Source organism: Lonchura striata, chromosome 3 (genome assembly GCF_050655825.1).
Source record: "Lonchura striata isolate lonStrDom1 chromosome 3, ASM5065582v1, whole genome shotgun sequence".
Taxonomy (NCBI): Eukaryota; Metazoa; Chordata; class Aves; order Passeriformes; family Estrildidae; genus Lonchura; species Lonchura striata.
In genome coordinates, this window is record NC_140705.1 from 51246277 (window position 1) to 51273100 (window position 26824).

At 35.1% G+C, this 26824-nt stretch overlaps 1 protein-coding gene across 3 annotated transcripts in view; it reads left to right on the forward strand.

The window, feature by feature from the left end:
- Positions 1 to 26824, forward strand: part of NKAIN2 (sodium/potassium transporting ATPase interacting 2) — a 511342-nt gene that overhangs the window by 141202 nt on the left and 343316 nt on the right. The window contains exon 1 of one of the 3 annotated variants that reach the window (XR_014954251.1): positions 1 to 26824. This exon is cut by the window's right edge and continues 4979 nt beyond it. The exons of the other annotated variants lie outside the window; for them this stretch is intronic. The gene's annotated coding sequence lies outside the window, so the exon portion shown is untranslated. 3 annotated transcript variants of the gene reach the window in all.

A 26824-nucleotide genomic window follows, 5' to 3' on the forward strand; every position in this document is an offset into this window, starting at 1 on the left:
GCACTTCTAGGGATCTTATGGGGCTTCTTTATAACATGGACGGAGATTAAATGTTCATTTTCAGATGCACCCTTGAAGATGGGAGAAAATTGAGAAGTATAGGAATAAAGCATAATTCCATTGGCCTAGATAAAGGACAGTTTTCCTACCCAATTTCTATTGCATGTGTAATTTTTGCAGTTCTGTAAAGCCTTTCATTGGAGGAAAAAATCTGACCTTTTAATAAGTGGGTACTGACCAGCAGTGTGTGAAGTTTATCAAGGGCTTTTATGATAATCAGACACAAATTTTCATACTTGTTAAGTATAAAATGAAAGAGCATCAATCCATTTAAATCTGTCAAATATTTCTCTAAGTAATCTGAGTGTTTAGAAAGATAAAGTTGTTTCTAGACAACTTTATCATGTCTCATTTCAAGACAACTTTGCCTAGGTACAAAGAATTTTGGAATTTGCAAAAAATTCCTGAATTGGCCCTAGGCTGAGAATGGAAGCACCTGGCTTGGTTTCACAGAGAGCAAGCTGAAAGATACCAAAAGGCTCCCAAGTCTTCAATAGTGTTCCATAAAAGGGAAATAAACTTGTAGGTAGATCATAAGTAATTTGTCATACTGACTTGCTGTCTGATTGAGACCTACTGAAAACAAAGCCCTGCAGATCCTTTCTGCACCCAGCTCATTTTCCAATTGATCCCAGATCCCTTGCTTTCTGTCCATTCTCAGGGCCATCTCACCACTTCAGGAAACCTTTTACTTCTCAGAGCAGTGTCCCAACAGCATGTTGTCTGCCTCCTTTTCCTTTCTGCTCAACAGGCCCATCAGCTCTGCAGAAGTTTCTCCCAGTCAGACATGCTCAGTTTCCTTCAGAAAAAAAGGCGTTTTCTTTCTCCCACTAGGAATGTCAGCCTAACAAAGAGAGATGGGAACAAGGTAAAAAGATGGCTGCACAGTTACATTGTTTTAAATAATATATAGCTAATCAAATACTTGTAAATTTTGCACTGGATATGAAACAAATTTATATCGCACCAAATTTTAGCTAAATGTTGACAACATGTTATTGTTTCTTACCTGGCTGTCTTTATCATTGATCTACTGTTCTTGGTGGTGATGTTCAAAATCCTTTGACAACTTCCTTAAGCCTGCTGTGTTCTGAGAACAGCATGTTTTACAGTAGTAGTGCAATCTTGTTTTATATAAATAATTTCTCTATATTGTGCATATCTTCTTCAAATAGAGACCATCACAATCATTACAGTGTACTATTTGGTGCAGCGTTTCTGGAAAGCATCAGTGGTTTTAGTCTTATTTCCTATTTAATGACCATTTTATATGCCACCTAATTTGTCATTTTTTTCCCATCTGCAGTTGAATTTGTTTACCTTCATATGCTTTACAAATGTCATTTGTACGTACAAGTGTCATTATCTTATTTTAATCATTAATTGAATGGTTAACCTATAACTGATTTTTTCTTCAGAGTATTTGAGGTTTTCATGCTGATTTCTTCTAGATACAATTCATAATCACAGGACCACTGAGGAGTTTGGGTTGAAAAGATAATCTAATTCCAACCTTCCACTAGACCAGTTTGCTCTAACCCAATTGGTCTTGAATATTTCCAGGGATGGGACATCAACAACTGGAAACGAAAGTTGATACATTTCTTTAAAAAGTACATGAACATGGTGCTTCTTCTCTTAATCTGCACAAACTGCAGTTGTGATGTGGTATCACTCCATAATCTGTCCTGTCAGTTGTGCTGATTTAGTGTTCTCCTGCACCATACTGGGATTGCACCAGCAGTGGTGGTGTAGCAGAATCTACAAGCAGCAGGCAAACCAAGTCTCAGTGCTGGTAACTCCAGCTCTAGCATATATGTTCTGTGCTGTACATCTTAGTCTCACTCATGTTTTCTTGGTATGGTGACTGTCTGATGATTATAATTAGTGACTTGAATTTGAAATTATAAATGCTGTATCATGGAAGGGCATTTTCATTTTCAGGTAACAGGGTTACCTTTGAGGTGTCTCTGGTGGTTGAAGTGGCTGTAACAGCCCCTGACAGCCTGCCTTGCTCAGTGCTTTCCCTGGAGCAACAGCTGTGCTGCTGCTGTCATCCTCAATGAAGAGGCAGGTTTTTTGTGCTGATTGAGGACCTGTTTTTGCAAAGAAAATGCACTAAAAATCTAAAAGCTGTTTGTCTCTTTTCTGCACCTGGTGTTTTAGACTTTCACTGTGTAAATTACACACTTTTTTTGCTATGTCATTATTTTTTTCCCTCCAAAGGCCAAAGACTTAGCCTTTTGATTTTGAATAACAAAAATCATAGAACCAATTTGCCAGTGTCAGAAAAAAATAGTAAACTCTATAGAATATCTGTATTCTGTATATGTCACCTCTAATTGCATAAATTAAAATGAGCATTAGTACTGGTAGTTGTACTAGCAAAACAGTAATTTTGCTATAGTTAGATTGTTATTTTGAATATTTGAGAGTTGTGTTTTCTTTCAAGTTTGCTCTTTGTGGGGATATTAATGCTATACTTAAAGAGTAGTACCTATAATAACTACCATGGATTCACAGCCAGCTTCTCTGTAGTTTCAGAGATTAGGTTAGAAGAAGACGTCAGTGTACTTTCAAGTTTCAATGAAAAACCTATGCTCCTCCTGTTTCAAAAAGGAACGAAATTAATCTAAAGAACTCCAAATCTATATCTAATCATTACATTATCCTTGAAGATTACAGGGAAAGGCTAATTTTCAGCTGGCCTACACAATTTTTCCCAGATATCCTATGTTCTTCATAAATAATACAGAAACACTCCCTGATTTCTGTGTAGAGTTACTCCCAATGATAGTTGTACTTTGGTTTTGTTTTTTTTTTTCCTAGCACAGACCTATGATCCTTGTAAAGTAACAGAGATACAGTGAAATCTGTGAGCAACTGGAAATTCTGAGTGAGTTCATTTGTACTTTCTAGGAACTTCTTTTACAACTAGACTAGTGCTTTTGTAACTTATTTAAATTATGCTTCATAGTTTATTTGGGCAATTTTTTAGTGATGAGAAAGCTTTTCTAGGTGATCTGGATATAGTACTGCACTAATATGATTTCATGGAGCCTCTAACTAGATAAAGAAAATGCAGTCATTTAATTAAACCAACAGAATTTCAACTATGATGAAGTTTTGAGAAAAAGTAAAAAAAGCTTCTCTCACCCAAAGCATTCAAGTAGTTTAAAATGTTGGCATAAATATCTACTAGAGGACAAAATGCATGATACACTAGAGCCATCAAAGAATGGACATTTGAACAGATGAAGAGAAAGAGTAAATGTCACCGAAATAGAACAGATAATGGCTTTTTGCTGCTGCATAAAGGCTGAGGCCACAAGGTGAATCAGAAGAAATTTCAAAACAGGCAGCATTGATCCCATGATAACAGTCCCATTACCATGATTTCATTTCTGTGACACTGCTTGATGGATACAGATACAATCATTTTATTTTTGATTTGCTGGTGCAACCGAAGAGTGTTTCCTTAATATGTGCACAGTACCCCTTTCCTTGTACAGTCAAAGCTCCCACTGCTATCTCTGTACCAAGGATAGCACAGCAGGACACAGCCTGATGAAAGAATTAATCTGTATTTTGCTTTGAGGCAACCATGTGTAATTGTGTGTTGTATTTTTATTGCATATTTTTGCAGCCAACCTAGATGCTTCCTGAAGTTTCATAATCCTTAAGTTGTACTGTTAGTAAATTATGGATGTTCATCTACCAGTATGACAAGTCGTAAATACTGAAACTGCTAAGAAACATAATGCAGTCATTTTGTCAAAGCCAAACCTAAAAAGGAATGAAGGATCAGTTTTCAAATGGAGGAAGCAAGTTAAACCAGAGAATTCACACCAAGGTATTTGCTTCATCAAAAGAAATTGTGTTTGGGGGATATTTTATGTTTATATTTTATCTTCAGAAGTCCAAAAGTAAGTATTTTCTTTCTAAGAAATGTTATTTTTCATCATGAAAGCAATAATTAAACATCTGACAAACATTTTATTGAAACATGGATTGTGTATGTGTTATGTTTTTTTGTGGAGTGAGTAATGATTGTATAGCTGTGATTGTTTAATGATGTAAGTAGGGAAATGCTAGTAAGGAATCTATATTTTATTAGAGCAGCTGATAGAGTTGGTGGAGGGAGTCAGAGAAGATTTCTGGCACACAAACCCTTTTTCCTGCATATGTTTCTTCTGTCACTGAGAAGTGTGGTTCGAAGACTAAAAAAATATGCCATACATCTTTGCCAAAGTGGTTAGAGTTTTTATTTAAATTTTATTTCTCTAGATTTTAAAAATATTTCAATTTCTGAAGATGTTCAAAGTATAAAAAAACCTTTTCAGTCTTAACATAATTTATTTCCTATTTTGGCTTATCAAAATAACTAGTAAATATTATTTAAATATATATATATATACTGCATTTGTGCAATTATTCTGGAGCGCTTGTTCATGTAGTAGTATTTCTCTGCACAGTCTTGCTGGTACTGCACTGGAACAGGACTTGGAGAAAGAGATCACCTATTTTGCCTCAGTATAACTAAGATACAATTCTGACATCTCTGGATGGCATCTTAGGACCAATGAAATTACTCAGAAGAGACTCCCAAGTAGTTTGATAGATACAAAATCAGAATAAATAACTAAAGAATATGAACCACTAGTTTATAGGTGATGTTAAGTATACCTAGTTGTCCACACTTCCATTATTATAAATAAAAAAAGGCATTAGACAATTAGAATTCTACACTTTTTCTCTTTTTTCCCCTTGCAGTGGGGAAATGCTTAATTCTTGCATCAAAGCTATTTTCTGGATTAATTAGTTAGTGATTATTCAGTTCTACAAAGACTATTATTGATACTAGCCAAGCATGAGACTGAGGTTATTTAGCATATCTGTTCACTAGAACATTTACAGAGAGGATTTATCGTGAGCACACACATATGGTCACTTTGAATTATTTCTCATTCATTCTGGACAAACCAATCAATAAATGGAAGATTAAGGAATTTGATGTGTCAGAAATTTTGTTGATGCTTTCACACAGGAAAGTTGAAGCTAAATCAGTCTGGATTTTGATGTCCGTCTGTTCTGGATGTTTGGCATCTCAAGGACTATCTATATCTCAATATATTACTGGAATTCTTGTAAAAGAGAAGGCATTTTTGCTGTTCAGGAAATGCTTACACCATGGTTTTAATTTCATGTGAGGCCTCGTTTGCTCTTGTCTTTTTGCACATCCTTGATATCTGAACTTTACTTTTTTATACAAATGCCAATCTGACCTCAAAATTAAATATGACATCTTGAAGATAGTCTGCATTATTTTGTCACTGAATAAAGCATCTGTTTACTGTATACACATGTATATAAACCACTGACCATACCCTAAATTGCAATGCCATAGTCACTTTATGCCATCATCTTCCCCCTCTGCTTTTTTCTCTTTTTTTTTCCTTTTCTCCTCTACATTTTTGTAGCTTATTAGAAAGAAAATTTCCTTTTTTTCCACCTTTCTCAAATATTTTTCTTCCTTGAATAAGACTTCTTCCATCACTACAGATCCTTAGTAATTAGGGGGCATTTACAGATGCCCAAACCAAAGCAAAAATATTCTGACTACCCTCAGTTCTTCCAATTGTTATATTTTCCCTACATCTGTGTCAAGTGCCCTAATCTCATTCAAGACTGTGTATGGTCACAGAAATTTTACTTCCATTTAATTATCACTCTCCACAATCTCATTAGTTATAGTGTGAGTGAAGTGGGGACAAATCTCCTTGCCTTGCAGCTGTGCCCATTGCCTATGATCAGTTTTATGGAAGAGCATTTGAGGTTTGGCCTTATCTGAGATAGCTGAATTACTGATACCTGCTGAAATTATCAGTGGTGAAGTTTGTTTTTCTCCCTGTTCCATAACATACATTTTATTTAAAATCTCGTTAAGATGCACCATGTAATTAATACATATTAAAGAAAGGCTCTAACAAGAAAGTGAAATAAACCATAGCACCTCTTTTTGCCTCCTATCATAATCAATAAACTTTCTTTTAGTTGAGCTAAAGATTATTATGGCCTTCTACAGTAAACATGCTACCTACAAAAAACCTATTCCAGATTCACTTTTCATTGAAACTGAATTCTTAGTTTTGTTGTATTCACTTTTGGAATTCAATGTAGTAGCAACCTCAAAACTAATTCATTGTTGATTGTGGGAGGGAAAAATCTGAAATACTTTAGCTGAATCTACCACAACAAATCAATTAAAAAGACATGTAGCATCAATTTTCCTTCAATTTACACTTTTTAGTAGATATAGTGAAGCATTAAGTTAAATTTGTGTTCTCTGTTTTTCTTCTGGTGGAATCCTGAATTTATCCTTCATCTAACTGAAAATTTGAATAGGTTCTGAGGCATTTTCCTCAAGGCCACCATGTCCTAAAATGCCCTTTGCATCATTGTTGCTATGGCATATCATGGGCTGACATTAAGTCTTTCAGCAGAAGTCACTGGAGCATATTTTTAAAAGGCACTTTATACAGATAAGAACATTGTATAGTGTTGAATTGGATATACATTTTCAAAAACATTGTTTCTGTTTTCTAGAAATAAAAAGTAATAATAATTATTTGCAGCATACTTGTAAGAAAAGTCACTGCATTCCCAGTTAGTGTTTTGGAAAATTCCTGTTACCATTTTCATAGAAACATAGTAGTCATGGACCTGTTGCTTTGAGGTTTACATAAAATGTGAGATTATTTTCACTAATATTAATGGCAATTATAAAGAGCAAACACCTACATTATTTGGAGATAAGACTTTAAGTATAAAGTAGGACTTGCAGGCTTAGAGTTAATGAAGTATGTACATCTGTATGTTGCACACCATAAACTGAATGTGATGAAGAACTTGCTGAGGTTTTATCTCATCAACAGAAGAATTTTTGGAAAGAGATGAAGCTTTGAACTAATATCAGAGTATGGTTTGTATGATCTAATAGAGAGGGTTAAAGAAAAAAAACAAAAAACTACCATTAAAAGTTAAAATATTTCTGAGGTACAGAAATAGAAATGCACCAAATATATTTCTGGTTTTAATGACTTTCAGTATATTTTCTGCCTAATTTTTAAGACTGATGCTGTGTTTTAGCAGATGACAAGCAAAACAGATATTTTGCAGAGCATTATTACAGAAAAGAATGAAAAATATGTTGCCAGGACTGCTATAGTTTGAGATAACTTTTCTATATGAGATTTAAATTTTCTCCTGACCCCTTAGCCTCATATGCTGCTCAAATACATAATAAATGGAAGGAAAGAAAAATCACTAAATTCATGGTATCTCAGTAGCAAAGCTGTTTGAACTTCTAGGCCATTGTTTCATGAAAACAAATATAGTGGGGAAATAAGCAATAATTTTCTCATAACTGCAATATTTCAGAGAACTGGTAATGCTTAATTTGTTTTGCCTGTTTTATGACAAAATCTGAGGACAAAGAAGTCACTGGTAAACTGGTAGAGAAATCAGTGTTAAGGCAGACACAGTGGCAAGACTGCACATGGATGCTATAGACAAAAGTCATTGGAATAAAACCTGCACCTCCTCAGCTCACTGTGTTTTATTTGTAGTAGTCTCTGAGAAGAATTTTTAATATTTTTCTGTAGTTTTAGTAATGTTAATGAAATAATAAAAATAATTAACTCAAGAAAAGGGTTAAATTTTCAACAATGCAAGAAATTTTTCCCACTAGTCATCATAATACTGTATTTAACAAGAATATATAAAATATGTTTTATGCTGAATATGTTGTACTAGGACTTTATTAGGATGCAAAACACGATCCCTGTTCTGCAGATATTTTTCCTTTTATAATGTGACCTGTTGCACTGGTTAAGAACTCGGGTTGACAGGAGCCTTTTTTTTTTATTGATTCCAGGTTTGTAAGTTATTATTTACATAGGATGTACTAAATGGATGTAGATGCAAATCCAACTAACTAATGAGGCATGCATATATTCTTCTTAATAATCTATATTTAAGATCTCCTTTCCTTCATGAAGGCAGGTTGCTGTATTGCTATTTATAGTGGGGTTGAAAACCTATGAATATTCATGATATCTAATATGTCTTTTATCTGATTATTGTGAAAGAAGTACAGTTTCCATAAATAAATATTTAAATAAGCAGGTGAACTGCAGTAGAAGTATAATGCATATCTGTGTTCTCCAAATAACAATGAAGCAGGCACATCTAGTGAAAGATAGACCTCTGAACAAAACTTCTTTTTTACACATCAATTATTTTCTGAACAGGATTATGATTATGACATGTCTAATTAAAATGTGAATATAGAAAAGTAGTCTAGAAACACATAAACAGAAAGAACACGGATATTTCCTGAAAAGCCCTAAACTTGTTCTTTTAAAAGTCTATATTCACTGTAATCTCTATTATGCTTCAAACTGCATCATAGTTCATGTCATAAAAAGGAGTTACATGGCTTTTTTGTACCTTAATAGGCCCTAAATGCAAATATTCAGGACTGAGTGGGAGATGATATCTGAGACCATAAACTGAAAGCAGTGAATATTTTGAAGTGTAGTCACAAATAAAAATAAAAGGAACTACCTCTATTGTTCTCCCATTCCAAAGTAGTATAGAAAGCCATTTAGGAACAATTTAAACAGTCAATTTGTAAACCAAGATTCAAACATTGAAAAGAAAAATTAATCGCGAAAAGCTGAATAAAGCAATTATGTTCTTGTGGCTGTTCTGGCTACTTTGGGTGCACTACAAATTCAACTTCAATGTAGTTCCTATAGATGCTTTCAGATCAAACAAACTTGAACTAATGGAAACTTCAAGTTACTTTCAAAATCCTTTCAGTGATAACCATGCACACCACACTTAAAATAGAAAAAATTCTCTCCTTCTCAATACTTGCTTAAAAGGAGTGTTTGGAAAAAACTTATGGTTTGATTTTTTGCTTCCAGTGACCTAAGCAGAGTTACATTCCTTTTTGCTGTAATGACTGCAGAATGAAGCGCTACAGTAACTTTAAGTGTTTGGGGTGTTTTGTTTATTATTATTTGTGTTGAGTTTGGACTGTAATGCTCCTTAACATTCTGTTGCACATTTCTGCTGGCAGTGATAAGAGGAAACTAGAGACTCCGGGGATAGATGCCCACCAAACAGCTGGCTTGGCAGCTCCTGCAGTGAATGCACTCTTCCAACATCCCTTTCCGTCTGGGAAGCAAAGTGCTCCTTTCTCAGCTTGGGAAGTTAGGGTGCTTGTAGGAAATTTGCTAAGAGTCCTCTTGTCTCTAGCTCATTTGACCCAACACTTTGTGAGCCTCCAGCAGACACCTTCTCTGCAACTACCTGTTCAGAGTGCTTAGGGCACATCCTGAGCAAAAGCCCTGGATATGTACAAAAGTAAATTTAATGAGTTAGTTTTTTGGAAAAAATCCTTGCTACTGCTGGCCAGATTGGGCTATTGGCTGATGTGACATCTACTTGAATCTTCTTTTACTGTTAGCTTGACACAATTTACCTAGCATCAACTTAATTACTTCTGCCAAATTTAATAAACAAAAAAAAAAATTCAGAAAAACTAGTACAGTGGCATACTATTTTAGGAAAACAAAAATTTATTTATGTTAAGAGTAGCTAAAGGACTTGTTTGTTAATTTGAAAGAACAATAACTTTCAATATAAGTTTCAGGCAAGTTTTATGAGAACAGTATTATGCAATGGAAGAAGTGATAACTGAACTTCTGATGCCAATAAAAGCATTAGTTTCTTTGTCCATCTCTCCTGCTCTGTTGCTGCTCTCTGCATTGTACCAACTTTTTTGGTAATATGAAAAGCAGCATTTTTTAGATTTTATGTCTAATTTGTTTTGTTAATGGTAAAGTCCTTGATTTATCCATGGTGGTTCAGCAAACATATTTCAGGATCATATGAAACAAGAGTCACTTCCTTGTGTTTTCTCTGAAAATATTCCAACTAGGATTCACTCATCTGACCTTTAACAAGTACCCCAACCTAGTCCTCTAGGCTGGAACATTTTGTCCTTTTTGGGTACAGAGGGAGTCCAGAGGTCAGGATGGGATTAAAAGGGATGCCTCTCTAGGAGAGCTTAATTTAAGATCAATCTCTTATTTTTCTTCAGTACTCACTCTTTCCTGATGAATCTGACTTGTAGTGTAAAATACTGACATGTAGGGGTTAAGGGCACTTCATTTTTATTCATGGAGATGCTCTTAGGAATCAGGCTTCTCTCCTACATTTGAAGTCTCAGTAAGGCAACTGTTTGAAGAACACCATCCTTCCCTGTAGACTTTCACACTTATGTGTATTGTTATTGTTAACAGCAGAAATCTAATTGTTCTTTTAGCTATGGTCCCCAAGTGCTGCTACTGCTGTAACATCACTCTAGTTACTTTTTAACATTTAATTGTTAATTACTTGTCTCTCTTATTTGTGCATTTCTTTTTTCTCACCACAACTTGCCTTTTCTACTCCCTGTTTGCTTACATCTGTTTTAAACATGGCCACAGTATTTTGTCTTTTTTGGTCTTTGTTTTGGTCTTTTTTAATGCATTTGCATTTAAAAAGTAATATTAAAGGGTCTTAAACATAAGTGTAAAAAGAAAAAAAAGAAACAACTTAGAATATATTTCTTCTTTTGCTTAGGATTTTTTGTTAGCACTTGATTATGTGTTTTTTTGATATATTATTTTCTTCTTGCTTTTTAAAGATAAATGCAGCTGTCTAATAGACGATGTTGCCTTCTCTTAGTACTTTAATTGGTATTATGCCTCCTTGACCCAGAAGAACAAGGGCACTTTTTCTAAAGCAAGCAAATTATATACTTCAGGTTGTGTAGCAACATGGTGCTGATGAGCAACTACTTTAAAGCAGTTCTGCAGAAAGCACTTTGAAATTACAATAAACTGGGATAGTAAAATCTACATTTTTAGCATGTTATTCTTATGTTGCTGTTAACAAAGGAAATCTAATCCCATTTTTAAAGTCATTGTATACAATTTTCTATTCTTAAAATCAGATCTATAACATTTCAAATAATTTCCAAAATACTGTAATGAAATTAATTATTATTAATCTGTTATTTCCATTATTTAAAATCTTCGGGTATATTAAGAAAGTGCAAGATAATACAAGATAATAATAATAAAACAAGACAATTAAGTATAGGGACAAAGATAGCTGCATAGTACATTTTATAGAAATTATCAAGCAAAAGCTCTAAACGTGCATTTGGGAGTGGAAATTAATGTAAATTAATGCTTCTTATTTTTGGAACAAAAACAATGTTGGTTAATCCCAAAATTTTGAGGTGGCTTAGCAGCAGCATGAGAGTTCAAACCATCTCTTAAATTCCCTTGGGATCAGGGCAGTAATTAAAGTCGCCTTCCATCCCTCTGAGGTCTAACCATTAATTCCTCTTTCATTCTTGCAAAAGCAAGATTCTCCTTCATGTTGCTCGTAGCCAAAGACCAGCAGAGCTTATGGTCTCTGTAACCAGGGCACGGGATGTGGGAAAACAAGGGCTTTGGCAACGGGAATAAATTGCCTGCCAGCATGGGACTGTAATTGAAGCACAAAGCTAGACAAGGCTCACCTTCCCTCTGCCCAGCAGAGTAATTTGCAATGCTTCGTGTCAACTAGCACAGGCGTGGAAGAAGATGTCAGCTTCACCTTTGTTAATTAGGTGCTGAAGGCTAAAAATATTCTCCTTGTATGCGATGGAAAGACAAGATAAGGTACACATTCTGACTCCCACGTGCTGCAAAACTAGTAAGGTTGCATTTGCTGAATGGCAATTGAGTTAAAAGTAGAAAAATTTAGCTTCAATGCAAGCTTCAGAAAGGAAAGCCGGAAAGAACCCTGCATTTTACTTGCATACAGAAAAATTCACCTCCCACACAATGAGCTTTAATGGCAGCAGCGTGTCCTGGTCCAAACCTACAGACAGGGTCATAGGGTTCTCTTTAGCTCTCTCCAACTGCACACCATTGAGAGAGATGAATAATACCACAAATGAAAGAGAGCTATAGTTCTGTTAGCAAAGGCTTTCTGTCACCATTTGAAACTATGTGTTCTTGTAGCAATTCAGAGACACTTGAAGCTGGGAAATGGTATGTGTATTTTGGAAGGAATTAAACTTTCTAAAGATGTATAGCATTAGGCAGCTAGCAAAATCTCCTATATTTCAGATTTTTAGAAAAGACCAAAATAATTGTGCCATGGAAAGTGACTTGGCAGAAACGCATTTAGCACTTTCTGTTCTTGCTGATTTTTGTCTAGTTTAAAATAATCTCAGCTACTCTGTTTTGAAAAGCACTACTATGGTTTAAATTTGAATATTGCTTTATTTGCATTCTATTCAAAAACAGCCTAAATCAAAAACAGTGGGGAAAATACTGAACAGAGTAATTTAAAAAACCCAAAACCCAAGCCTCCTTCCCCCATCTCTCTCCAGTTATTGATTCCTATGGGAGACTTAAGGAAATTTATGAAAAATTTAATGTGTTGATGGTGATCTTTTCTCTTTTCTGACACCAGCTGTCTGGTTACATCAGTGTAGCTACTCTGTCAGAAGGATGCTGAAGTGTGTGAACTTTCAGGTCAGCTTTCCAGCACATAAGTGATGACATTAGCTTCACATGGTCCTTTTCTTTAATATTATAAAACATTAATATTTTATTTACATACAAGCATCTGTGTTTGACCAGAGGTAGCCCATCAGGATGCGAGGCAATAGCCTCATCTAATACACCCACATTATGTTAAATAGCCATGGACACTAAAGCTAATAATAAATTCTGGTTTTGATATATCTCTTCCATGCAGGACAGCATATAACCCAGCTAAAAACCAGCGCATGCTTTCACTTCAAAGAGGAAACGACAAAGCTATCAAGCAAATCAAACTAGTTATCTTCATATAGTGTCACATCCCAGATCAAATGTTAAGGCCAGTGTCTCATGGGAATGGCTACAATATTCCATCCCTGATGTATTTTCGACCTTTAACACTTAGTAAAGAAAAATTTTCCGGGAGAAATATGCTTTTCAGGCATAGAGGTAGAAGAGTTATTTGAAACTGGCTTTATGCTGATGATGATCCTGATGTTGGTTTTGTTTTGAAAGGCTTTTTTTCAAAGGTGTGGTAGGGTCCAGAGTTGGATGGATTAGCACAGGAAGTTCCAAAGTTTACAGCTAAATAGGAAATGAAAAGCAATGTAATCAGTTATCAAATGTTTCATATTAGAGGAAAATCTCTCTCTTAGGGCTCAGCATTGGCTTATTCATGTGAACTGCTGTTTCTGTCTGTTTTCATTAAAATCTTGAGTGACTTAAAATCTCTATCTTGTCCATGTACTTAACTAAACAGATTTGGTTTTTTCCTACGTCACTACAAGTTCAAACTATAAGGTACTTGAATCTACCTGTGGTGACAAATTCTAAATACATTCTAAACCCTTTCCAATATTGATAGTTCCACCTGGTCTGAATAAAAAAATGCTTTTGAAAGCATCTTTAGCTGATTCTGTTGTCAGTGATGGTCACCCATATATATGACAGTAGGATTAAGCCCTTCAAAGTGCCTGCACAAGGTTTTCTAATTGTGTGTAACTTTCAGCATCCATTAGAGATATAACCAGTTGCACAGTCAACATTTTTTGCTACATCACCTATATGTCCTTGTGCCATGGAGTCCTTCATACATAATAATTAAATATTTTCCTTGCTGGTAATCTAAATACTTACTCTCTTTTCACTCAAGCCTTCTTTGACTATGTGATTTTTTACAACAAAAGTAAGAATGTATTTAAAATTTTAAAAGAGATCCATAGTTATGAGGAAGAAAACAGCATTACAAAAAATAATAAAAGACCATGTTTTATTTAGAAGATTTCTTTATATACAGATTAACAATAGTACTTAGGGTTTAAAATGAGTCCTTCAGGAACAAGAGAAATTTAGTTTAAGTTATCTAAGAAATGGAAATAATATTAATAAAGGCGTTGCTGTTAGTAAAGGGCTAAAGTGAGGATGTACAATGCCTCCTCATTTATTCAACACACAGAGAGAAAGGAAAAAAGGTGCTGGAAGGATTTAGAGATCCTTCAAGATGAACAATAGATTTTCCAGTAATTGGAGGTACATGAATTATAAAAAATTCATATACTTCATAAGATGATGAATGAAAGATTGTAGTTGAACAAAAGGATGCATATCATAGGAAAATAGTATAGATTTGCACTCAATAGCCAAAACAAAGCAGACAAAAAGAAAGAAGCAGGAATCTGATGGAGAGGGAGAGTGTTCTATTCATATTGAAAGTTTGGTATATAGGCTAAGTGCAGTATAGAAAGCCCTGGCAGGTTTATCGAGGACTGTTCAACTTCAATGTAAAATTTATCTTTTGGAGTCAGAGTGCAGCACCACCAGATTTTTAAAAATTTCATTTTAGTTTTTTAATAGGCGCTTGAAACTAGGTCTTACAGAGAATTGTTCAGAGGTGTACGGCCACTGAAAAAGTCTACTGGATGGGTCAGTTTTCATAAAAAGAATTGTGTAACAGAAAACTGTATCAACTAGAAATCAAGTCAGTAAACTGAGATTTGTGATGAGATGAAAAAGACAATCAGTCAAGGGTACCTGGATAAAGAAGAGTACAAGTGCAAATGAAGAGGAGTTAATGAAATTGATCACCTGTCACTCAGAAAGAGTAGCGATAATTAAACTATTGTCATGAAAACTGATTTATCACAGTGGAAAATCTCAGAGAAGTTATGTTTAGTGATCAAAATAATAGTTAACAAAAGTAATGTTTACCTTTAGGAAATTATTGCCATAAATTATATAATGACCCTCTTGCTGCTTGATGCAGCCTTGCATGTCCTATATTCCATCATGCCAACATCCTTACATTGTGTCTCTAATAGTGGCTGCCACATCCTCGAGAAAGGACAATGTTGATTTATCATGTTCTGATACTGTTCTAGGACTGTATATCTGTATTTTCTGTTTGCTGCCAATGAATGTGTTGCTAGTTGCTAGTCTTAGCTACAGAAGATGAATCTGCATCCAGATGATGCAAAGTAGATTTTATGCAGCCCTCCCAGATGACTGTCCCCATTGCACTTGCTGTTACTAAAAGAAATCATGCATATGTATTGAGTGCACTGCTGGAAAATCTCTGAGAGGATGTGTTTTTCTCCTGAGGAAGGCATCATCTTGTTTCCTAGCCTGTGGGAATCATTCTGCCCTGGCATATCACCTCAGCCTTGGTTCCACCTCAGGAGGAAGTATTTCAAGGGCATTTCAAGATGCAGTTAAGTCCATACCACAGGACTGAAATCCAGATATAACGCAATGCATTTCTGTCACTGAACAAGTGAAAAGAATGGTTCTAGTGTACTGAGTTATGTAGATGCATCCTGTCCTGCACCATCACTTTCTTTGTCTATTTGCCAGACCTGCCAGACAGATTAAGCTCTGATTAAATTTTGGCTTTAGAAAATGTTGTGATTTCTTACAGAATGCAAGTTTTATTATTTTTCTGACAGGTCAATTCCCAGTTTTACATAGGTTATCTGCAATATTCTGTATTCTACTTTTTCTACATTTTACCATAGAAGTCCATCCAGTGAAGTGTCAACACAAGATGTAGGACAGATTTATTCTTGGTACACTAAACCAGATTGTATCTACAGAGATATGTAGATAAGGGGTGGATTCTCTTTGGCACATACAATATTTAGATCAGGATAGCTGTGAATGGCAACTTGAGCATATAAACATCTTATCTATGATCATTTCCATCTATGTATAACATGACACAGTTTTCAAAAAAAGCAGTACATATTACCAAAGTCTTAAGTATATAACTGTCTTCCTTCATTTCTTGGATGAAATCTTTTAAAGGATGTGTATTTATCTTGACTGTTCCACCTTTTCCAGGACATAATTCATATTTTGAAAATAGCACTGGGCAGAGGCAGAATCTCGTAGGAATGCATATATTTAATCTGGGGAGTAAGTTCATTTGTATCAGGTTTATTTTTCCCCATGGTGTCTATCCACCATCAGTGATTTGTTTAATGAATGCATTTTAGCTGTTACAAATCTCACAGGATTAGAGTTCTTAAATATTTTAATGTCATTTGCTGCTACTGGAAATCACAGTGTAATTCTGAATAAGATAGTTGTACCAAGGTGTTCAGTATTCTTTTCAGTCATATATATTTTTCCTTAATATGCATTTTAAGGGGAGTTTGACTTCTCCTACATACACATGAGAAGCTTGATGGCTTTCTCCTCAACTGAGTAACCTTCCTGAAGATAAAAGATAGTAAAGGCTTGTTGCAATTATCCTTCTATGGTTTATTCTGTATTCATGTGTCCTTTCTGTGAGTTTTTGGGTTTTCTTACTCTATGGAGAAAAAATTATTCTTGATCTAATATTTTATGGGTTTTAATGTGAAGATTTTTTTTTTTATATGTAGGCCTTTACAAGATTTTTTGCCTTAAAGAGTACAACATAGCACTGCCCATGATATTCCTATGTTTGGCAGCACACAGCTTATGAGATGATTTGTTTCACTGAAGGAATCCAGTCAGTGTCTTTGAGAACAGTTAAGAGTATCCACACCAAGGAGATCTCTCTGACACAAAGAGATACTTGCACTGGCATCTGTGCAGGTTGATACTGTTGGTCATCTTCCCAAAGGCTTTATTTTCCAGTTCTACTAGGTTTGAAGATAGTAGTCTTTCTCCAAATAAGTAGAAAAAAAGGTTGGAAACAGCTGTAGTTTCAAGAAGCAGGAATAATGTCTCTATTAATAAATCTTTAACCATGGAGATAATATTCTGTATCTACTTGAGGGGCTGAACCGGTCCAGGGGATGATTTTTTGCGTTTCACAGATGCTGTGATGGGAGTCATTGGGTTTTCTGTCTTTTTCTTGGGGTATTTTTGGTTTTTTTGTTTTGTTTTGGTTTTTTGGGGGGTTTTTTTTGTTTTTTTTTTTTGGAGGGGGGTTGTTTGTTTGTTTCCTTTTGGTTTGGTTTTTTGTTTGTTTGTTTTTGTGTTGGGATTGGGGTTTTTTTTGGTTGTTTTTTTTCTTTAGTTGATTCAGCCAAGAATTTGTGGAGAAAGAGTGTTTGCTTTCCTTGACTTTTAAATACCAGATAAGTTTTCATGGCAAACTGTGCTCCTTTGACTTAAGAGATTAGACATCCTGGTAGAAGTACTCTTCAGGTTCTTTTTGTCTCATAGCGTAAGTTCTTCAGACCTGTAAAGACTAGAAATCTCTCTTCTAACTTCATTAATGGCAGGAAATAGAAGAGGGAGGGGAAAAAATCAATATAATTAAAAAAACCCCATAAACATAGTACTTGACTATATCGTTCTTTCTTGCTCTTGCTCTCCCTCTTTCAATTATAATATATATAATGAAAGTAGGAGTAACTTTCACTTTGACTTTTGTGAGAATAATTGATCAGGACTGAATGTAATATTCATCATTTAGTCCAGCCAGTGCCTTGTTGACTGCCTTTAATATTTCCTTTACCAGAGCCAGAGTAGGGTTTAATTTCCAATCTTTGTGCCCACATGAAATTTATCGCTTATAATTTACTAGTCCAACAAATTTTATCATCTTGTATTTTTCTTAGATCTTGGATTTGTCATATTAATTTTGTTAGTCATTAGTTGATCTTATTCAGATTGTCATTTCTATTACTCCTGCTTTTGGCTCAAATGATTCGTCTCTTCTGATACTGAAATTCTCCTCTGAATGTTGTTCTTATTGTAATTTTTACCAAAACTGGAGTTCTGGGAGAAGAAAAACAAAAAAAGAACAAGAAACCAAGTGACTCCAGATATTCTCTATCCTGTCCTCTCTGAGTTAGTGTCTATATTTTGGTGAAGAGGATTTGAGGAATGGTTTCTGCCATCTAGAGAGCTTTTTTGATAATGCACAGTCTAATATATGGTAGTTGCTTAAAGTGCTAAATACTTTTATTTTCCCACAAGGCAAAAGAAAATAATGAGTGAAGAGAAAATCCTTGCTGTAGCCTTCTAAATTCTCATTTTAAAGTCTTACTTGAAAAATGATACGATTTTTTAAACTGATCATGTTGTAGCTGATGAAGATTACTTGGCATCTGACAAATTCAATGCACTTGTATGAACTTAATATTTCATTTATGGATTAATTTGTTTTATTTAATTAGCTATGCTCTTGTATTCATACCCCTGAATCAGTACAATGTAATGTTTATGGAAGTGCATGTGACCTCGGAGATTTACTTCTAGTCATTGTCTTGTCTTCTGAGAATACAAAATACATATGATGCTATCCAAAAGGAAAAGTGTTTATGCTGCTTTAATATCAAATTAGTTGTCATTACATTTGAGTAAAAGGTGAACAGATTGAGGTAAAACTTACTATAATCTATTGCTGCTTATATTCTTTGTGCAAATTAGACATTTACATTTTTTAATAGCAATGAAGAAGATCAAAGTACATATTTGTTAATTTTGCTTATTATTGCCATCTATGCTGGTGTCATAAACTCTGGTACTGACAGACTGACTGCAAAAATAGCTAGGGAGCTAGTTGCTTGAAATAGGCTTCATGAAACTTATTAGGTGGTGTTGTAGTTACCACATATGAAAACAGGAAGAGGGTCCAAAGTGGTATTGGACCACTTTGTTTTTATTGAAAACTTTGTTTCTTTTAAAGAATAAACACAACCTGACAGACTATTTACAAATTTTTAAGGAATTTATAATTTAAAATAATTAATTGAGATAGTGGATAGCTTACATATAGTGAAGGAAATATTTTCAAAATGCACTTTTAAAATGATCAAATTTATTCTCAAAAATCTATTCTTAAACTGAATACAATATTTGATTCCCAAGTAGGCAAATTTTGTTTGATACAAACTGGTTGCTTGAACAAGCACAATTATTTCAACTTGATGTAAAAAAAAATCCTCCTCCTTTTAAACCTACTCAATTAAAACAATATCACTAGAATAGAATTATATTTCATAGGCTATGATGTTCATGGAAGAAATATTAACATTTAAGAATGCATTTGAACAGTAGTTATAAAACTAATATGAAAATTGGTAGGAACAGAAGGCCATTGGAGATTGCTAAGGTGGTCTTTATGTTCAGTACTGTACAACAGCAGGCAGGCAGCAAGCAGCTACACACACCATGATGGTCCACAAAACGTCTGCCCCTACAAAACTGGCCACAAAGCATTTTCCACTATCTTATATCAACTCCAAGGCTTAAAGGATTGAAGATAGAAATTAAATCAAAAGCAAAACCAAACCAATTGAAAAAAACCCACCCAAACAAACAAACACAACCCCAACTAGTGTGCCACACTAAAAGAAGTGTAAAGAAGAGAATAACGGGGTTGCTAGTGTCATAACTGCCTCCCTGCACGCCTGCAAGTGTGCTGTCCTCATCATGCTTGGACTTTGGAGACAGCTACTGACATTAAAATTCCATCCAATCCTCAAATCTGGAGATCAAAAACCCTAAGCAAGTGCTCTATACATTGACCAGATAACTCTAAGAGCTGAAATCTTGTGCTCTTTGTTTTATGTATCTGTTTGACTGACAATCCTGGAGTGCTTGATGCAAGTCTCCAGTCCCACAGTGTATAACTGAAACAAAAAAAATCTCAGATTATGAGAATCCTTTCTGATCAGGCTGGTAGTCTTAAATATTTGGGAGAAGCAAAAGGATGCAGTGGAGTTTAGTGTACTTCAAGATTCAGATAGGTATTTGTGAATTTTTTTCTGTTCTTGACCCCTCTCTGGCCAAAAGAAAATTATTTTCATTGATATTTGAAAGAATTCATTCAAAAGAATCCTGGGTCACATTTCTAGGCTCTCAATGTCCATTTGTGGGTCACAGAGCTTGAAAAAGTTAAATTCCAGTTTTCAATTTCAAAAGTGTGGCCCATGGTGACACTGATGACCAAGCTTTTTCAGAGGTCAGCTGACATGCTGATTTTTTCTCTTGAAAATCCTCTTTTGAGTGTGGCAGTCAGAAAATTCTGATGATGGTGCATTCCACAGGATATATGTGCTGAAGCTTCCAAGCAGAATCAGTTTGAGTTTTTTACTTGTAACTGGGCTCCATCAGAAGATTTCTAGAGTGTGTTGTGATCACAGATGGTTTCATCAACATTAGTGATGAGTAAACTTGATAACCTGTTTATGTGTGCTTTTGCATTAGGACAACATATTTCTGGAGAGGAGTATGGCTGGACCTCACTGTTTTCAAGGAGCTAAGGAAATTTTCAAGCTGAGCATATTTTGTATGAACGCCAAATAGTCAGCTGCCAAGTAATGACACTTTAACTTGTAAAACATAAATAAGTCTGCAAATAAAAACAGAATATTCTTGATAATATTATATAGCTACTATCTTGCTTGACTTCCTGAAAGCCAAATTAATATCTTTTACTTGTAAAATATGTGATTGGATTCATACTTAATATCTCAAATACAACCTTGTAATTTAAATGGATTTTTTAATATGTATTAATTTTAATGAATGACTGGGAGGTTTATTGGAGGGAGGTAAAGTAGTGTCTCTGAAGCCTCACTGGTTAATCAAATTACTATAAATAACCTTTGATAGTCTAAGGCTCTATTCCTAGATGATTTCTCTCATCATTATCCAAGATGTTAAAGAACTGGCACCTGCAGAGGTTTGTTTTCAGACGCTGGTAAAGGTCATGAACATAAATCTTCCCCCCACCCTACCCCCCAAAAAAATTCCTCTTGTGTAACTACTGTGTAGTATGTCAAATCTGTGCTCTGTGTGCATTTGGCAGCGAAAAGTCATCATGGTCCCACTTCAGTATCTACTGGTCATGGAAGGAAGACTGAGGGGAAAAAATGTGTGACCTTATTCAGAGGCCTGCTTCTTCCATGAGCAAAAATAGAGAAACTTTCATACAATTATCACAGGAATTCAAATGGAATGAAGCTAAAGATGGGATATTTCAAAAGCAAATCAGAGGTATGTGGAATAGGAGACTTCTTTCATCCATTTCTTGCCGGAAATGGTTATAAGCCTCTTTACGTCAACTCCAAACTCTTTCTTCTTTAAACTTTATCAGTACTGTAGTTCAGTTTTTCAGAAAAAAATCCTAGATAAATGTACTGCAAACCACTGCAGTTGTAGTTTCCATTTTAAAAGCATGAGTTTAATACCAAGAAGTTCATTCAGTTTTCCAAATTAATGAGAATAAAAAACCCAAAACAGCATGAAAGCTGTCTAGGAGCAGGAATCATTCAATCCTAGGCCCTACACATTCTAAACAACCATCTAAATTTCACTCCTAGTTTCTATATCCTTTTCTTGGATCATTCTGACAGACTACAGCCTGGTCCTGTTAGATTATGCATTGTTCATATCTCATTTGTGGAAGTCCATGACTTAACCCTACTTTGTGTTTTTTGAACAACTTTGTGTTATTTGTGTTATATGAACAACTAACTACTTTATATTATTTATATGTTCATGCTTTCTTGAAAATCTAACTAAGCATATTAAATATGTGTGTGCATTTATATGTACACGTGTCCATTCACATTTTTGTGCAAGTAGAGACTATTGGGAACTTTGGAGGGATTGCAGCAAATTCAGAGTGGGTCGAATTAAGTTCATATTTTGTATTAGTATGACATTTGGGTATTTGATCTTTCAAATTTTGCTAGTTCAGGACCAGTCACAAAACTCACTCTCATTTTCCACCTTTTTTGCTTGTAGTCTTGGCTGAGAAATTGCATATCAAGTGGGATACAGAACATAAATTATCCATGCCTACTAGAAATACCAATTTAAAGTTTGAGATATTTTGTACTGGTGAACAAATATGAGCTGATTGGCAGCAGGAAGGCATGTAAAGGCTGTTCTGCAGTTTGCACACCATCTTAGTATAAACTGAGGTCTTAATGGTCTTATCTTAAAGATAGAAAACAGTGTCATTGTATATACGACAGCTGTATCTGTCTTAATGAGAGAGGGAAAATGCAAACCTGTTTTGTAGTTGTCTTTGTGACAGCCTTGGGGTTGAAACTTTGAAATCCACAGTTCCCTCTGGTCAATATGAACACTGCATTTCCAAAAAAAATGGTTTTGAGAGTAGGTTTTCCCTGGTGTACTTAGTTAAATACCTTCCTTCTCATCTTGCTTTGTTGTGCTCTGGGCTGCACACCAAATTGGCTGTATTTCAGTGCCACCAAATGTGTACAGTTTGATAAGCATGTTGTAGCAAATCTTCAGGACGAAAGTCACTGTATAAACGTCAAATTATTTACCCATTTTAAAGCATTTTATCCTCCAGTGCTGTAAATCCAACACCATTTGCTAACACAAAATTAGCTTTTTAATGCTGTAGGACCCTATAACACTAACACATATAACAACATCCACATCCTTGCTAGGGGGGAGGAGGGGAAAGTGAACATTGATGTGTCTAGGTGAAGCTTCAGCAATTCAAGTGCTTTATTCACACTGGATTTAGAATCAGATTAACAGGCCATACTAGGTCTCAGTTCAGCAATTCTGTCATCCTGCCTTCTCTTATGAGCAGCAGAGACCAAATATTCTCCATGTACATATACTCACCACTCACAGAAATCAGCAGGAGCAGCAAGCAGGCAAGAAAGGGAAGAATGGGGCACATATTGTTTGTGTGTATTATTATATTTGTTTCACAAAAGATTTATGACTTCTTTTTTTGGCAATTAGTTGTGGTCACCTGAAAACTTGAAATAATTGTGGAAAGCCTACTTGTGTATTTCCAGACTGGTGATGTATTACACACTTTGTGTTTTCACTTTTATGGTGTTCCACTGTAAATTACTTTTTTCTTTTTTCTGACTATTGCCTTTAGCTTTCTGTTGCCTAAATTTTTCTTACTACTTTCACATCCTTTTCTTAGAAGAAAAAAAAAAAATCAATAGGAAGTACTTTTAGCACTGGCACAGCATAGTAGTTTACTGCAGTGTAGGTGCTGGTGGTGCCAAGACTGCTGACCTATATATTGGGATTTTGGTTAAGCAGCAGATAATCGTATGGTGTTCCTTTAATATGTGTCTATCTGGACATGTTTGGAGCTGAGCTTTGTTAATACATGTTTGCATTAGGCTCTAAAAGACGATCTAAGACAGAATTTTGTTAACCATTTTTCAAATGCTTCTCAAAGACTATTTTTTAACATATAAATTTATATTAACAAGATAATGCTGAAAAACTGGGGACAGAAATATCAAAAATACATTCTGTCTTTAATGGATTTTTACTGATAGTGAGGTAGGATATTACTGCATATTCCTCATTTTAGACCAGTAAATATACTTCATTATTTGGGAGAGGGCCCATTTCCCATTCAAGCTAATATGCATGAGATCTAAAATTGTAAGATGGAAATTCCAGCAAGATCTTAGGATGAATTCAGAACTCCCCCAACAAGTCATAGTCAAAAATGCATCCTTGTTTGTCTATAGCCCTGCTATTTCTACCCCACATTAAGTGCAGTTTGGCAGAAAATAATGAGAGCCTCAGTCACACTGGGGGAGATAAGGGAGATTTCTATGTCAGTTGGAAGAGCTCAGCTGTGTACTTTGCATAGCACTCGCTGTCCTGAAGCAGCAAACATTGTCTCCTTGCATCTTTTTAATTACTTCTCCACTGCAGAGTTAGACAAATTCTTGGCTTCCTTAGAGACACCCAAGAGGACTTCAGAATGAGAAAAGAGGTCTGAACTAATGTGACAGTTAATATCCGATTTTAAATTGGTTTGCTTGATTGATGATGGCTTTCATTACCTGCCTTGAAAAATATTTAGGAATGTGGACTGCAGATGGAAGGTAAGGTAAGATGCTCTGCTCAGCATTGAAACTCAATGAGTCAGGCTGGGTTTTCTTGTTGTAGTGAGAATCTCATTTTTCTCTGCTCTTCATTCTCTGCTATTACACCTTTTTATATTTTTTTTTCTTTCACTATAATTATAGCAGCCAAATATCTTTTGTCTTCCTTTAGTGTTGTAATGTCTAACTGAAATTAGATGTCAGTTTCCAGATGGTTTGAGATTTTCACAGGCCTACGTTAAGTTGTAAGAGAAAGAAATTCTAAAAATTCTTGTTGTAGAAACACAAAACAGTGCTGTATTATTACGCCAGATAGAATTCTTGCTCTGTAAGGAAGACATAGCTTGTCACAAAGCTGTGAGAAAAAGCCTCACAAATTCTAGAACCTTCATGTTCAATCTTTTTAATTGCTGAAGTTCCCTGGGATTGATGGGTGCAGAGGCCAACAGATGCTGAATGGTAACTGGGGTGTTTCAGGGAGGTTCCCTGACGAAAACTACACTCTATTTCTGGAACAAATAAATCACAGTAATTCAAATAAAAATGGCTACCCAAAGTGTTCTTTTAAATACACTTGATAATGAATGTGAAGCCATTTGGGAGATTTTTAAAATTTACTTATTATTATAATTTTGCCTTTTTAATTCCCACCTATTGAAGATACTTTGACTTTGGACATTTTATTAAGTGCTTTCTTATTTATTAAGTTTATTATTTATTAACTTTATTAAGTGCTTGCAGATTTATGGGAATACAAAGAATTTGAAGACATAAGAGAAAGCTATACTAATGAAATGGCTAATATAGATAAATGCAGAAAGCAGTGTTTTGCATTTTGCCTGCTTATTTATTGTTCACAGAGACAAGTAAAGGTCATGATTTGCTATGCCATTATAACCTTGGCCTCCTTGGTATCAAAATGTTAAATATCGTAAAGAAATGTTTCTGTGTGATGAGGATTTTAATTATAATACATTTTTATGTTTTCATTTTAGCACCAGTCCATTTTCTTTCCATGCTGAAGTTTTCAGTAATTTATTCATGACCTTTAACTGCTTTAAAGAAGTATAGATTGGGAATTATTGCTTTCCTTGCTATTAGAAGTGCCAAGGCAGAAATGCCTTGAGAAGCTTCACAGGATTTTATTAATGAGATACACATCTCCATTAGAATAAAACATCTGAAGCTGCTGGTTTGTTCATCCTGGTGTTATGTGGAGGATCAGTGTTTAAAATCACTTGGAGACTTTTAATCTCAAGAAACAAGTGATCAGACCACATAAGGGTATGCAATTTATGATGAATAATCTGGTTTGTTTAGGATTAATTTTTATCTTTGTGATTCTGACTTCTTTTGCCCCTAAAAGGTGAGCTAGTACAACAGAACAGCTGAGTTCAAAGCCTGAGTAAGAGAAGGAAGAAATCTGCACATATATGAATGTATGGGTAGGATTATAATGCATATCTACTCTTGTATATATAATGTATGTTCAGAAACACATATTTTAAATTTATTTCTTCCCAAAATTTAGTTCTTCCCAAAGCCTTTGTCATAGTGACCACTGCAGACACAAACTTCAAAGAAAGATTTAGAAAGTCAATATGTAAGACCTGTTAAGAATTCTACATAATTAATTTTATTACTACACAAAGCTGGACAACCTGGTGGCCTGACTCAAATGGAAAGATCAAGAACCCTGTCTCCTTTATGTTTGTATTACTTCCCATACCCTCATCTACTCTGGGTAGCTCCACAATCCTCCAATGGAGTAACTTGGATAAAAGGGGAAAAAAGGAGCAGAGGAAAGAGATTGATGCCCACTGTCTATATGAAGACAGAGGTTGTGAGAGGAGAGAGGGAGATTGAGAAGCTGGTGTTCTGTTCATGGGCCAAGACTAGAGGAACAAGCACTCAAGTTTTCAGAAATGTGAATTTGCTTATATCGGATTCTTTGCCATTTCAATCGGTGTTGAAAGCACCTTCACAAAAATCTGCAACAGCTGTGCACTCCCTACAACTGCAACTCTTGTCATGTGTGGAAGTTCTGGGGGCACAGGAACTGAAACACTGGGATTCGTGTCCCTTAGTGTTCTCTGCAAGCTTTCAGTCTGCATACATCAGGAAACAACTTTACTAGGATATTGCAGAATATACCAGATTGTGGTTATAAACTTGTTTTGAAATAATGAATTCAGATTAGGAAGAATCTAAGTTTACATCTGTGCCTCTGGTAGAGAGAATGGCAGTAGGAGGATTCCAAAGTTAGGGTCCCAGAGAAGAATGCTGGAACAAAAAGTGAGAAAGAGAGCAGGAGGGCTAAGCAAAGCACATGCTATCTCAAACCCCTTATGTTAGCAAATAGCTGTGAAATATTGATAGTCGGCACATTTCTCAGTGAAAATGGTAGAAGATGGCAACCTCTTGGTATACTTTGTTCCACCAGAGCATTCTCTTGTGGATATGTACTAGATAACCACTTTGGTGACCTGTACTTCATATTGATGATTTGAGTTTGTGAACTTAATACTTTATCTTTGGAGATCATAGTAGCCTTTAGGTTAGACAAGACCTGTAAGATCATCAAGTTCAACTGTTAACCTGACGCTGACAACTTCACCACTAAACCATGTCCCCAAATGGCATGTCTAAATATTTTTTAAATACCTGCAGGGATGGTTACACTACCAAATCCCTGAGCAGATGAAAGGAAGGAATTATTTTAATTATTGCCAAATATAAGTTCAGATCTCTAGTGTTTAACACATTCTATAACTGTTAACCGTATTTAATATATTTGTTTTAATA